General features: G+C 40.1%; 1 long non-coding RNA gene across 1 annotated transcript in view; it reads right to left on the bottom strand.

Moving 5' to 3' along the window:
* Window positions 1-213: 213 nt before the first annotated feature.
* Window positions 214-15,260, bottom strand: part of LOC306637868 — a 606,330-nt gene continuing 591,283 nt past the window's right edge. Inside the window, exon 3 of the long non-coding RNA XR_013757299.1 lies at window positions 214-281. This is a non-coding gene — a long non-coding RNA (uncharacterized lncRNA). The remainder of the gene's footprint in view (window positions 282-15,260) is intronic.

The raw sequence follows: 15,260 nt of genomic DNA, 5'->3' as shown, positions 1-15,260 counted from the left end.
AGAAGAACAGAATAACAGCAAAAGTAGTAGAAGACAGGAAATAATTAAAATCAGAGCTGAAATCAATGAAATTGAAACAAAAGAAATTATTAAAAAAATTGACATAACAAAAAGGTGGTTCTTTGAGAAAGTAAACAAAATAGATAAACCCTTAGGCACACTAACAAAGAGAAGGAGAGAGAAGACTCAAATTACTAAAATACATGATGCAAAAGGAAATATCACAACAGACACCACTGAGATACAGAACATAATGAGAAGCTACTTTGAAAATCTGTATTCTAACAAAATAGAAATTACCGAAGACATTGACAAATTTCTAGAGACATATGCTCCTCCCAAACTGAACCAGGAGGACATACACGATTTAAACAGATCAATATCAAGCAATGAAATAGAAGAAGCCATTAAAAATCCTCCATCCAAGAAAAGCCCAGGACCAGACGGATTCTCAGCCGATTTCTACAAGACCTTCAAAGAAGAACTCATTCCAATACTTCTCAAAATATTTCAGGAAATAGAAAAGGAGGGTACCCTACTGAACTCATTCTAGGAAGCTAATATCACCCTCATACCCAAACCAGGAAAAGACACATCAAGGAAAGAAAATTTTAGAACAATATCCTTGATGAATATAGATGCTAAGATCGTTAACAAAATATTGGCAAACTGTATCCAAAAACATTACGAAAATTGTGCACCACGATCAAGTGGGGTTCATTCCTGGAATGCAAGGATGGTTCAACATCCGTAAATCAATAAACGTAATCCATCATACCAATAGACTTAAGGATAAGAATCATATGGTTATTTCAATTGACGCAGAAAAAGCATTTGACAATATACATCACCCCTTCATACTCAAAACACTAGAAAGAGTAGGGATAGTGGGAACATACCTGAACATTGTAAAGGCTATTTATGCTAAGCCCATGGCCAACATCATTCTTAATGGAGAAAAACTGAAACCATTCCCTTTAAAAATGGGAACAAGACAGGGATGCCCTCTTTCACCACTTCTATTCAACATTGTCCTCGAAACTCTAGCCAGAGCAATTAGGCAGACTAAAGAAATTAAAGGGATATGAATAGGAAAAAGGAACTTAAGCTGTCACAATTTGTGGATGACATGATTGTATATTTAGAGGTTCCAAAAACCTCCTCCAGAAAACTTCTAGACCTCATCAATGAATTCAGCAATATTGCAGGCTATAAAATCAACACGCATAAATCTACAGCATTTTTATATGCAAGCGATGAAACAGCTGAAAGGGAAATGAGGAAAACAACTCCATTTGCAATAGCCTTAAAAAAAATAAAATACTTGGGCTTCAATCTAACCAAAGAGGTAAAAGATCTCTACAATGAAAACTACAAAACACTGAAGAAAGAAATTGAGGAAGACCTTAGAAGATGGAAAGATCTCCCATGTTCTTGGATGGGAAGAATTAATATTGTCAAAATGGCCATACTACCAAAAGTGCTATACAGATTCAATGCAATTCCAATTAAAATCCCAATGTCGTACCTTATAGAAATAGAGCAAGCAATCAGGAAATTCATCTGGAAGAATAAGAAACCCAGAATAGCTAAAGCAATCCTTAGCAGGAAGAATGAAACAGGGGGTATCGCAATACCAGAACTTCAACTATACTACAAAGTAACAGTAACAAAAACAGCATGGTATTGGCACCAAAATAGACAGGTAGATCAATGATACAGAATAGAGGACACGGACACAAACCCAAATAAATACAATTTTCTAATACTAGACAAAGGTGCCAAAAATATGCAATGGAGAAAAGATAGCCTCTTCAACAAATGGTGCTGGGAAAACTGGAAATCCATATGCAACAGAATGAAACCAAACCCTTATCGCTCACCCTGCACAAAACTCAACTCACAATGGATCAAGGACCTTGAAATCAGACCAGAGACCCTGCATCTTATAGAAGAAAATGTAGGTCCAAACCTTCACCTTGTTGGCTTAAATCAGACTTCCTCAACAGGATTCCCATAGCACAAGAAATAAAAGCAAGAATCAATAACTGGGATAGATTCAAACTAAATAGCTTTCTCTCATCAAAGGAAACTATCAGCAATGAGAAGAGAGAGCCTACAGAGTGGAAGAATGTCTTTGCCTCTCATACTTCAGATAGAGCACTAATTTCCAGAATCTATAATGAACTCAAAAAACTCTACACTAAGAATACAAATAACCCAATCAACAAATGGGCTAAGGAAATGAACAGACACTTCACAGAAGAAGATGTACAAGCAAAATGTTCAACTTCTCTAGTAATAAGAGAAATGCAAATCAAAACTACACTAAGATTCCATCTCACCCCAATTAGAATGGCAATTATCAAGAACACAAGCAACATTAGGTGTTGGCGAGGATGTGGGGAAAAAGGTACACTCATACACTGCTGGTGGGGTTGCAAATTAGTGCAGCCACTCTGGAAAGCAGTGTGGAGATTCCTTAGAAAACTTGGAATGGACCTACCATTCCAAGCCATCCCACTCCTCGGGCTATACCCATACGACTTAAAATCAGCACACTACAGAGATACAGCCACATCAATGTTCATAGCGCCTCAATTCATAATAGCCAGACTATGGAACCAATCTAGATGCCCTTCAATTGATGAATGGATAAAGAAACTGTGGTATATATATACAATGGAATATTACTCAGCTATAAAGAATGATAAAATTATGGCATTTGCAGGCAAATGGATGAAATTGGAGAATATCATGTTAAGTGAGATAAGCCAATCTCAAAAATCCAAAAGAGGAATGGCCTCACTGATAAGCGGATGATGACACATAATGGGGGGTGGGAGTGGGACAAGAATGGAGGAAGGAGGGACTGTATAGCGAGAAAAGAGAGGTGGGAGGGGGGGGACGGAAAAAATAATGGAATGAATCAAACATCATTACTCTATGTAAATTTATGAATATGCAAATGGTATGCTGTTACTCCATGTAGAAACAGAAACAATATGTATCCCATTTGTTTACAATAAAAATAAATTAAAAAAAAAGAAATATCATTTTCTTTTGAATTAGTTTTCCATATTTAAAAACCAGAGGATTTTATATAAAATTACAGACTTCTGGTTTCTCTTGAGACACCAGGCTCTCCTTGGTGCATGGCAAAAATCAGTTGGAGTTGAGTGACTGCAACTCTTCAGATGGGGCCTGTGTTCTCTACCCCAAGACCTCTTCACACATTGATGCACCTTCCTTTCCTCTGCTGATATTGAGGTTTCAGCCACTGTGTTAGCGCCAGGTCATGAAGGGCCTTATATGAACAAGATCACACATTTTGTTTAGCTTTTCCTGTAAGAAATGGTTTTTGAGGGACAGAGTGTCATAACCAGAAAAATGCATCAGAAAGACCTGTCTGGGAGCTCTATTTTAGATGCAAAGCCACAAAAAATAAATAGGGTGAGAAACTAGAAAAATGGCCACTTTGAGGAATTATCAAAGTAGAATTTATAAGTTTTTGTGATTGTTCATATGTGAGGTTTAAGAGGAAAGAATTAAAGTGTTTTATTTCTCTCCACTACCACCTCCTTCTCAGTGGTGCTTACCTAGTCATTAATTTGTACTTAAAGAAAATCAAAGGAAACAGCCTTATGAAGCTTTTTGTTTTATTTATTATAAGAATGCTAAGGATACTGTTCATATGTTACACAGAATTTCTTTGTGTAACCTATGAAGGAAGTTTCTTTCTGGTCTTGGTTCTACAAACAGGTGTGCTTACATGGTACTTTGCACAACAATTCTAGTTTCCTGATATTTTCATCAGAACTTATTTTCTGTTTTTTGAATGAGGGAGCATCTCATCATAGTTTTGATTTGCATTTTCCTAATGGTTAATGATATTGGGCATCTTTTCATGTGCTTATTAGCCATTCCTATATCTTCTTTGAGGAAAGTTCTAGTCAAATCCTTTGCTCATTTTTAATCTTTTTTTCTTTCTTTCTTTTTTTTTTTTAACTGTTATTGCTACTAAATTTCTTCCAGGAATAATACCTAGGACTCTGCAAGTCCAACCATCATAAGAGCTCTTTCTGGCTTTGATTCTCTCTTAAAGCCAATAGCTGTTCATAGTATCAGAAATTTTGCCATTTTATTACACTTACCTTTGTGTCATTCTATATTTTTTCAATTAATTTTCACAAATTATCAAAGTCAAGACTATGAATCAACTTCTGATTTCACCCGTTTAAGAATGAGAAATTTAGTTCATTTATATTTCCTTTTCTATCATTTGTTCCTTCATCAATTGTCTGGACCTTGTTCATAATCTGCAGTTTGTGATTTCTTTCATTTATTTTATATCTTCTCCACCTATGAAAAATTTAAATTTTACTTATGTTTACTTATTTAGAATGATTTTTGATTGGCATTATATTAATTGCTTTTAACAACCCTGGCCAGTTTTTTATTCACCACTCATTAACACTAGAACTGGAATTATATATATTTTTTGAAATCTACTTGAATCCATATTCAGAAAAAAATTTAAGAAAAATATATAGAAGGTGTATTTTCTGATGCCTTAAGTTTATAGATGTTTTTCTGATGCCTTCAGAAAAGAAAAATTATACAGATCCAAGAGGGCGGACTAGAGGGTGACTGCATCTCCCGTCGCTCCAGAACTCAGGATTCAAGAAGGGGAGGCAATGAGAGACTCAGACTAACATAGAGTTGCGGGGTGAGTCTCCCCTAATGGGTGAAGCTCGGCCCGAGCGTCAGGCCCAGACAGGGGCATCTTCTCAGAGAAGGCCGCCCAGTGAGAGCCTTTCCGCACAGAGCCAGCTCCAAGCCCCAGACCCAATGGCAGGCCCCCCCCCACAGGTGGCTTCTGGGACTAGGGCAGGGCAGCCAGAGACTTCCCCAAGCAGCCCTGCTCCCTCCGGAGGCAGGCTCCTTCCACAGCCAGCTTCTTGGAGCAGGCCACCCAGTGAGAGCCTTTCCGCACAGAGCCAGCTCCAAGCCCTGGAACCAGTAGCTGGCTAAGGGCAGTTTTATTCAGAAGCACTGCATTATCAAGTTCCTCCAAGACTTCAGGCTACTGAAGGCTGGGAGGGGATGTACTGGAAATCTACAGGGATGCTGTAAGCCAAAGAGGAAATCTGCAATATCTCAGAGTCCCACTGATATCTGACCAATATGAGAAAACAAAGGAAGAAAATGTTCCACACCAACCTAGATACTATATCAATAAAACCCAATGACAGCACAGCAGAAGAAATGACAAAAGGGAGTTCAGAATGGACATAATTAAAACAATCAGGGAAGCAAACAAGGAGATGAAAGAGCAAATGCAGGCATTAAATGATCCCACCAATCAACAGTTAAAAGAGCAAATATGGGAAGCAAGAGATCATTTCAATAAAGATACTAAAAATAATAATAGAGATACAAAAAAAAAAACCAAACAAACAGAAATCCTTGAAATGAAGGAAACAATAAACCAAGTTAAAAACTCCATAGAGGTGTTTCAAGATGGCGGACTAGAGGGTGGCTGCATTTCATGTTGCTCCAGGACTTAGGATTCAAAAGAGGAGACATTGAGAGACTTGGGACAAACTCAAAGCAGTCGGGTGAGTCTCTCCTGTTCGGGAGGCGTCCCGGATGGGGCGGTAGTCCTGGAACACAGGGAACTTTGTGAAGTAGAGCTGCCCAACGAGACACCCCCCCACCGCTGGAGCAGTGAACTCACACACTGGGAGTATCATAGAGGAGGCCACTCAGCACAGCGCTTGGACTCGGAGCAACCACTGGAGTTTCGGGCAGCTGCCCAGAGGAGGAGCTGCGAGGAGAGCTGTTTGGACTCAGAGTGACCACTCCTGAACACCAGAGCCTGCCCGGAGGAGGAGGAGGAGGAGCGCGGCGGGTTGCTTGGTCTTGCAGTGACTGCATCAGAGTTCCAGGTGGCTACTCAGAGGAGGAGGGGAGTGGTGAGTTGTTTGGGCTCAACGCGACCGCTCCTGAACACTGGGGGGCTGCCCGGAGGAGGAGCGCGGTGGGTCGCTTGGTCTAGGAGTGGCCACACCAGAGCTCCGGGTGGCTGCTCGGAGGAGGCATGCAGCAGGTGCTTGGACTCAAAGTGACTCAGAGCAACGGCTCCTGAACACCCGGGGGGCTACCCGGAGGAGGAGGAGGAACGGGGCGGGTCACTTGGACTCAGAGTGACTGCCCAAGGCTATGGGTGGTTGGCGGGAGGAGGAGGCAAGCAGTGAGTTGCTTTGACTCCTAGTGACCACATGGGAACACTGGGCGCCTCTCCAGAGGAAGAGGCGTACGGCGAGTCGCTGGGACAAGGAGCGATTGTATGGGGCTCCAGGTGGCTGCTCAGAGGAGGATTAGCCAGGCGATTAGGTGCAGAGCAAGGTCCCAGGACCTAGGAGGCTTCTTGGTGGAAGAGCCGCACAGAGACATGCTTAGGGGCGGAGCGAAGGTTCCAGGACTGCGGGCAGATTGTCTGAGGAGAGGCAGCCTAAGGATACTCGTCTGCGAAGGGTGAGGCTCCCAGGCCCAGGAGGTAGGTCCGGGCCCTTGGGAACATTGCAGCGGAAGGCAGCCCAGCACAGGCAGTAGTTGTAGATTGAGGGGAACCTCTAGTAGGGGAACTGACTAGCGAGAACTCCCCACCGGGTTAGTCTTCCCTGCCGGGTGAGGTTTTCCCACAAGGATGGTAAAACCAGAGACACAGGCCAAAACAGGCCTTGCCTCAGCCCACAGCCTAGATCCCCTTTGGATGACCATTGGTCAACAAGTGGAGGGACCTCTTCCCACTAGCAGGGAATATACCCCACCTGAAGGCCACCACCCATAGAGAGGCAGCTTCCTTGTGGAGCACCGCACTATCAACTTCCTCCAAGACTTCAGCCTACTGAAGGCAAAGAGGGGATATACTAGAAATCTTCAGGAACATTATAAGTCAATAGAGGAAATCTGCAATATCTTAGCAGTCCACTGATACCTGAACAATATGAGAAAACAAGGGAAGAAAATGCCCCAAACAAATGTAGATGTTACATCAATAAAACCCAATGACAACATGGCAGAAGAAATGACAGAAAAGGAGTTCAGAATGTACATAATTAAAATGATCAGAGAAGCAAACGAGGAGATAAGAGAAAATGCAGGCATTGAAGATCACACCAATCAACAGTTAAAAGAGGAAATACAGGAAGCAAAAGATCATTTCAATAAAGAGTTAGAGATATTGAAAAAAAAAAAAACAGAAATCCTTGACATGAAGGAAACAATAAACCAAATTAAGAACTCCATAGAAAGCATATCCAATAGGATAGAACACCTGGAAGACAGAACCTCAGATATTGAAGACAAAATATTTAACCTTGAAAACAGAGTTGACCAAATAGAGAAGATGGTAAGAAATCATGAACAGAATCTACAAGAACTATGAGATATCATGAAAAGGCCAAATTTAAGAATTATTGGGATTGAGGAAGGCTTGGAGAATCAAACCAAAGGAATGAACAATCTATTCAATGAAATAATATCAGAAAATTTCCCAAAACTGAAGAATGAAATGGAAAATCAAGTTCAAGAGGCTTATAGGACTCCAAATACACAAAATTACATCAGACCCACACCAAGGTACGTTATAATGAAAATACCTAATGCACAAAATAAAGACAGAATTTTAAAGGCTGAGATAGAAAAGAACCAAATTACATTAGGGGGAAACCAATACAGATATCAGCAGATTTTTCAATCCAGACCCTAAAAGCTAGAAGGGTCTGGAACAACATTTTTCAAGACTTAAAAGAAAATGGATGCCAATCAATTATCTTATACCCAGCAAAACTTACCTTCAAATTTGATGATGAAATAAAATCCTTACATGATTAACAAAAACTAAAAGAATTTACAAAAAGAAAGCCAGCATTACAGAACATTCTCAGCAAAATATTCCATGAGGAAGAGATGAAAAACAAAGAAGCAAATCAGAAAAGGGAGAAATTATCCTAAAGGAATTGTCAAATAAAGGAGGAACCAAGTTGTGTCAAATAAATAAATAAATAAATAAAATTTTAAAATGAACCAAATGACAGGGAATACAAATCATATCTCAATAATAACCTTGAATGTTAATGTCCTGAATTCATCAATCAAAAGACATATACTGGCAGACTGGATTAAAAAGAAAGATCCAACAATATTTTGCCTGCAAGAGACTCACCTCAGAGAAAAAGATACCCATAGTCTAAAGGTGACAGGATGGGGAAAAACATACCATGCACATGGACACAGCAAAAAAGCTGGAGTATCCATCCTCATTTCAGATAATGTGGACTTCAAGCCAAAGTTAGTCAGAAGGGATAAAGAAGGACATTTCATACTGTTTAAGGGAAGCATAAATCAGCAAGACATAACAATCATAAACATCTATGCCCCAAACAGTTGCTCATCCATGTATGTCAAACAAATCCTTCTCAATTTCAGAAACCAAATAGACCATAACACAATAATACTAGGTGATTTTTTTTTTTAAGAAAAAACCCAAGACATATTCAAGCTAAGCACATTAAATTTTAAACACAAAATAGATTTCAAAGTAGTGTAATCTATGTTTTGAACTAATTTATACTAAAATTTTAAAGCATACTTTGATGTCTGTATAGTTTTTTTTTATTTTATTTTTTTTATTTTATTGTAAACAAATGGGATACATGTTGCCTCTCTGTTTGTACATGGCGCAAAGGCATACCATTTGTGTAATCATAAATCCACATACAATAATGTTGTTTGATTCATTCTGTTATTTTTTCCCCTTCCCCCCACACCTCCCATCCCTCTTTACCCTCTATACAGTACTTTCTTCCTCCATACTTCCCCCCTCCCTAACCCTAACTCTAACCCTAACACTAACCCTTCCCTCCCCCCCATTATGTGTCATCCTCCACTTATTAGCGATATCATTCGTCCCTTGTCTTTTTGAGATTGGCTTATCTCACTTAGCATGATATTCTCCAATTTCATCCATTTGCCTGCAAATGCCATAATTTTGTCATTCTTTATGGCTCAGTAATATTCCATTGTGTATATATACCACAGTTTCTTTATCCACTCATCAATTGAAGGGCATCTAGGTTGGTTCCACAGTCTGGCTATTGTGAATTGAGCAGCTATGAACATTGATGTGGCTGTATCTCTGTAGTATGCTGATTTTAAGTCCTTTGGGTATAGGCCAAGGAGTGGGATAGCTGGGTCAAATGGAGGGTCCATTCCAAGTTTTCTAAGGAATCTCCACACTGCTTTCCAGAGTGGCTACACTAATTTGCAGCCCCACCAGCAATGTATGAGTGTACCTTTCTCCCCACATCTTTGCCAACACCCGTTGCTTGTATTTTTGATAATCGCCATTCTAATTGGGGTGAGATAGAATCTTAGGGTGGTTTTGATTTGCATTTCTCTAATTACTAGAGATGTTGAACATTTTTTCATATGTTTATTGATTGCTTGTACATCTTCTTCTGTGAAGTGTCTGTTCATTTCCTTAGCCCATTTGTCGATTGGATTATTTGTATTCTTGGTGTAGAGTTTTTTGAGTTCTTTATAGATTCTGGAGATTAGTGCTCTATCTGAAGTATGATTGGCAAAGATATTCTCCCACTCTGTAGGCTCTTTCTTCACATTACTGATAGTTTCCTTTGCTGAGAGAAAGCTTTTTAGTTTGAATCTATCCCAGTTATTGATTCTTGCTTTTATTTCTTGTGCTATGGGAGTCCTGTTGAGGAAGTCTGGTCCTAGGCCGACATGTTGAAGATCGGGACCTACTTTTTCTTCTATAATCTGCAGAGTCTCTGGTCTGATTCCAAGGTCCTTAATCCATTTTGAGTTGAGTTTTGTGCAGGGTGAGAGATATGGGTTTAGTTTCATTCTGTTGCATATGGATTTCCAATTCTCCCAGCACCATTTGTTGAAGAGGCTATCTTTTCTCCATTGCATATTTTTGGCGCCTTTGTCTAGTATTAGAAAGTTGTATTTATTTGGGTTTGTGTCCGTGTCCTCTATTCTGTACCATTGATCTACCTGTCTATTTTGGTACCAGTACCATGCCGTCTTTGTTACTATTGCTTTGTAATAAAGTTGAAGTTCGGGTATTGCGATACCCCCTGCTTCATTTTTCCTGCGAAGGATTGCTTTAGCTATTCTGGGTTTCTTATTCTTCCAGATGAATTTCATGATTGCTTGCTCTATTTCTGTAAGGTACGTCATTGGGATTTTAATTGGGATTGCATTGAATCTGTATAGCACTTTTGGTAGTATGGCCATTTTGACAATATTAATTCGGCCTATCCAAGAACATGGGAGATCTTTCCATCTTCTAAGGTTTTCTTCGATTTCTTTCTTTAGTGTTCTGTAGTTCTCATTGTAGAGGTCTTTTACCTCTTTTGTGAGATTGATTCCCAAGTATTTTATTTTTTTCGATGCTATGGTGAATGGGGTGGTTTTCATAATTTTCTTTCTGAGGATTCCTCACTTATGTATAAAAATGCATTGGATTTATGAGCATTGATCTTGTAACCTGCCACTTTACTGAATTCACTTATGACTTCTAACAGTTTTCTGGTGGAATTTCCTGGTTCCTCTAAGTATATAATCATATCATCCGCAAATAGGGATAGTTTGAGTTCTTCTTTTCCTATTCGTATTCCTTTAATTTCCTTGGTCTGTCTAATTGTTTTGGCTAGAGTCTCAAGAACGATATTGAATAGGAGTGGTGAAAGAGGGCATCCCTGTCTTGTTCCAGTTTTTAGGGGGAATGCTTTCAGTTTTTCACCGTTTAGAATGATATTAGCCATGGGCTTAGCATAGATGGCCTTTACAATGTTAAGGAATGTTCCTACTATCCCTATTTTTTCTAGTGTTTTGAGCATGAAGGGGTGTTGCATTTTATCAAATGCTTTTTCTGCATCTATTGAAATAATCATGTGGTTCTTGACTTTAAGTCTATTGATATGGTGAATTACGTTTATTGATTTCCTGATGTTGAACCAACCTTGCATCCCTGGGATAAAACCCACTTGATCGTGGTGCACTATCTTTTTAATATATTTTTGTATGCGATTTGCTAAAATTTTATTGAGAATTTTTGCGTCAATGTTCATTAATGATATCGGTCTGAAATTTTCTTTCCTCGATTTATCTCTGTCTGGCTTGGGTATCAAGGTAATATTGGTTTCATAGAATGAGTTTGGGAGGGTACCCTCCTCTTCTATTTCATGGAATACTTTGAGAAGTATTGGAATGAGCTCTTCTTTAAAGATTTTGTAGAACTCGGCTGAGAACCCGTCTGGTCCTGGACTTTTCTTTGTTGGTAGGCTTTTGATGACCTCTTCTACTTCATTACTTGAAATTGATCTATTTAAATTTTGTATGTCCTCCTCGCTCAATTTAGGCAATTCATATGTCTCTAGAAACCTGTTGATGTCTTTGAAATTTTCTATTTGGTTAGAATATAGATTTTCAAAATAGCTTCTAATTATGTTTTGTATTTCAATCGTGTCTGTTGTGATATTTCCTTGTTCATTCCGAATTTTGGTGATTTGGGTTTTCTCTCGTCTTCTCTTTGTTAGAGTGGCTAAGGGTTTATCAATTTTGTTTATTTTTTCAAAGAACCAACTATTTATTTTGTCAATTTTTTGTATAGTTTCTTTTGTTTCAATTTCGTTGATTTCAGCTCTGAGTTTAACTATTTCCTGTCTTCTACTACTTTTGGTGTTGGTCTGTTCTTCTTTTTCTAGGGCTTTGAGCTGAAGTGTTAGGTTGTTTATTTGTTGATTTTTACTTCTTTTATTGAATGTGTTCCATGAAATAAATTTCCCTCTAAGTACTGCTTTCATAGTGTCCCAAAGATTTTGATATGATGTTTCTTTGTCCTCATTTACCTCTAGGAATTTTTTAATTTCCTTCCTAATATCTTCTGTTATCCATTCATCATGTAATAGCATATTGTTTAATCTCTAGGTGTTGGAGTAGCTTCTGTTTTTCACTCTTTCATTTATTTCTAACTTCAAACCATTATGATCTGATAGAATACAAGGTAGTGTCTCTATCTTCTTGTATTTGCTTACATTAGCTTTGTGGCATAATACATGGTCTATTTTAGAGAAGGATCCATGTGCTGCTGAGAAGAAAGTGTATTCACTCTTGGTTGGATGGTATATTCTATAAATGTCCGTTAAGTCTAAATTATTGATTGTGTTATTGAGATCTATGGTTTCTTTGTTCAATTTTTGTTTGGAAGATCTGTCCAGTGGTGAGAGAGGCGTGTTAAAATCACCTAGTATTATTGTGTTATGGTCTATTTGGTTTCTGAAATTGAGAAGGATTTGTTTGACATACATGGATGAGCCACTGTTTGGGGCATAGATGTTTATGATTGTTATGTCTTGCTGATTTATGGTTCCCTTAAGCAGTATGTAATGTCTTTCTTTATCCCTTTTGACTAGTTTTGACTTGAAGTCCACCTTATCTGTAATGAGGATGGATACCCCAGCTTTTTTGCTGAGTCCATGTGCATGATATGTTTTCCCCCATCCTTTCACCTTTAGTCTATGTGTATCTCTTTCTACGAGGTGAGTCTCTTGCAGGCAACATATTGTTGGATCTTTCTTTTTGATCCAATCTGCCAGTCTATGTCTTTTGATTGATGAGTTCAGGCCATTAATATTCAGGGTTATTATTGAGATATGATTAGTATTCCCGGTCATTGGGTTCATTTTATTTATTTATTTATTTATTTATTTATTTATTTATTTATTTATTTATTTTGAGACGACTTGGTTCTTCCTTTATTTGACAATTCCTTTAGGATGGTTCCTCCCATTGCTGATTTGTTTCTTTGTTTTTCATCTCTTCCTCATGGAATATTTTGCTGAGAATGTTCTGTAATGTTGGCTTTCTTTTTGTAAATTCTTTTAGCTTTTGTTTATCATGGAAGGATTTTATTTCATCATCAAATTTGAAGGTAAGTTTTGCTGGATATAAGATTCTTGGTTGGCATCTATTTTCTTTCAGGGCTTGAAAAATGTTGTTCCAGGCTCTTCTAGCTTTTAGGGTCTGGATTGAAAAATCTGCTGATATCCGTATTGGTTTCCCCCTGAATGTAATTTGATTCCTCTCTCTTGCGGCCTTTAAAATTCTGTCTTTATTTTGTATGTTGGGCATTTTCATTATAATGTGCCTTGGTGTGGGTCTGTTGTAATTTTGTATATTTGGAGTCCTATAAGCCTCTTGTACTTGATCTTCCATTTCATTCTTCAGATTTGGGAAATTTTCTGATAGTATTTCATTGAATAGATTGTTCATTCCTTTGGTCTGTTTCTCTAAGCTTTCCTCAATTCCAATAATTCTCAAATTTGGCCTCTTCATGATATCCCATAGTTCTTGGAGATTCTGTTCATGATTTCTTACCATCTTCTCTGTTTGTTCAACTTTGTTTTCAAGGTTAAATATTTTATCTTCAATGTCTGATGTTCTGTCTTCCAGGTGTTCTATTCTATTGGTTATGCTTTCTATGGAGTTCTTAATTTGGTTTATTGTTTCCTTCATTTCAAGGATTTCTGTTTGTTTTTTTTTCAATATCTCTAACTCTTTATTGAAGTGATCTTTTGCTTCCTGTATTTGCTCTTTTAACTGTCGATTGGTGCGATCATTCAGTGCCTGCATTTGCTCTTGCATCTCGTCATTTGCTTCCCTGAGCATTTTAATTATGTACATTCTGAACTCCCTTTCTGTCATTTCTTCTGCCATGCTGTCGTTGGGTTTCATTGATGTAACATCTAGATTTGTTTGCAGCATTTTCTTTCCTTGTTTTCTCATATTGTTCAGGTATCAGTTGACCGCTGTGATATTGCAGATTTCCTCTATTGTCTTATAATATCCCTGAAGATTTCTATTATATCCCCTCTTAGTCTTCAGTAGCCTGAAATCTTGGAGGAAGTTGATAATGCAGTGCTCCACAAGGGAGCTGCCTCTCTAGGGGTGGTGGCCTTCTGGTGGGGTATATTCCCTGCTAGTGGGCAGAGGTACCTTCACTTGCTGATGAATGGTCATCCAGAAGGGAAGTAGGTTGTGGGCTGATGCAAGACCAGTTTGGGCCTGTGTCTCTGATTTTACGGTCCTTTTGGGAGAACCTCACCCAACAGGGAAGAGTCACCCGGTGGGGAGGTCTCGCTGGTCGGTTTTCCTCCCAGAGGTTCCGTTCAATTCACAACTACCGCCTGGGCTGAGCAGCCTTCTTCTGCAATGATCCCAGGGACCCAGACCTACCTCCTGGGCCTGATAGCCTCACCCTTCACAAACGAATCTCCTTCGGCTGCCTCTCCTCAGAGAAGCTGCCTGCAGTCCTGGAGCCTTCGCTCTGCCCCTCAGTTTGTCTGTGGGGCCCTTCCACCAAGAAGCCGTCTAGGACCCTGCTCTGCACTTTTCGCCTGGCTATGCGGCCCCTCCTCTGAGCAGCCACCTGGAGCCCCTTACAATCGCTCCGAGTCCCAGTGACCCGCCACACGCCTTTTCCTCCGGCAGCCACCTGTTGTTCCGTGCGGTCACTCTAAGACCAAGTGACCCACCATGCACCACTTTCTCCACCAGGTAGTCACCCAGAGATCTGGTGCGTCACGAGTCCCAAGAACTCACTGTGCACCTTCTTGTCCCGACTGCCTCCCGTAGCCCTGGTGCAGTCACTTCGAGCCCAAGCACCCCGCCGCGCTCCTCCTCCTTCTCCAGACAACCCCCCTATGTTCAGGAGCGGATGCTCTGGGACCAAACCACTCACCACGCTGTTCCACCGGATAGCCGCCCAGAGCCCTGGCGCAGCTGTTCCAATTCCAAGCGACGTGCTGAGCCCGTATTTCTCCTTCTCCTCTGGGCAGCCCCCTGTGTTCAGGGGTGGTCACGTTCAGTCCAAACAGCTCACCAAGCACCTTCTCCTTTGGGCAGCCTCCCAGAGCGCGGGTGGGTTGTGCCGAGTCCAAGCGCCGGCTGCTTTGAGTTGGTCCCAAGTCTCTCAATATCTCCTTTTCTTGATTCCTGAGACCACGCTGCTCCTCCGGATAGCCGCCCGGAGCCCTGGCGTAGCTGATCCAATTCCAAGCGACGTGCAGAGCCCGTATTTCTCCTTCTCCTCTGGGCAGCCCCCTCTTCAATGCTCCCAGCCGTCTGCGATCACTGCTCCGGCGGGGGGAGGGGCGCCTCGCCGG

This window comes from Sciurus vulgaris, assembly GCF_902686455.1.
Source record: "Sciurus vulgaris genome assembly, chromosome: 10".
Lineage (NCBI taxonomy): Eukaryota > Metazoa > Chordata > Mammalia > Rodentia > Sciuridae > Sciurus > Sciurus vulgaris.
This window is presented reverse-complemented; position numbering and strand designations above follow the sequence as displayed.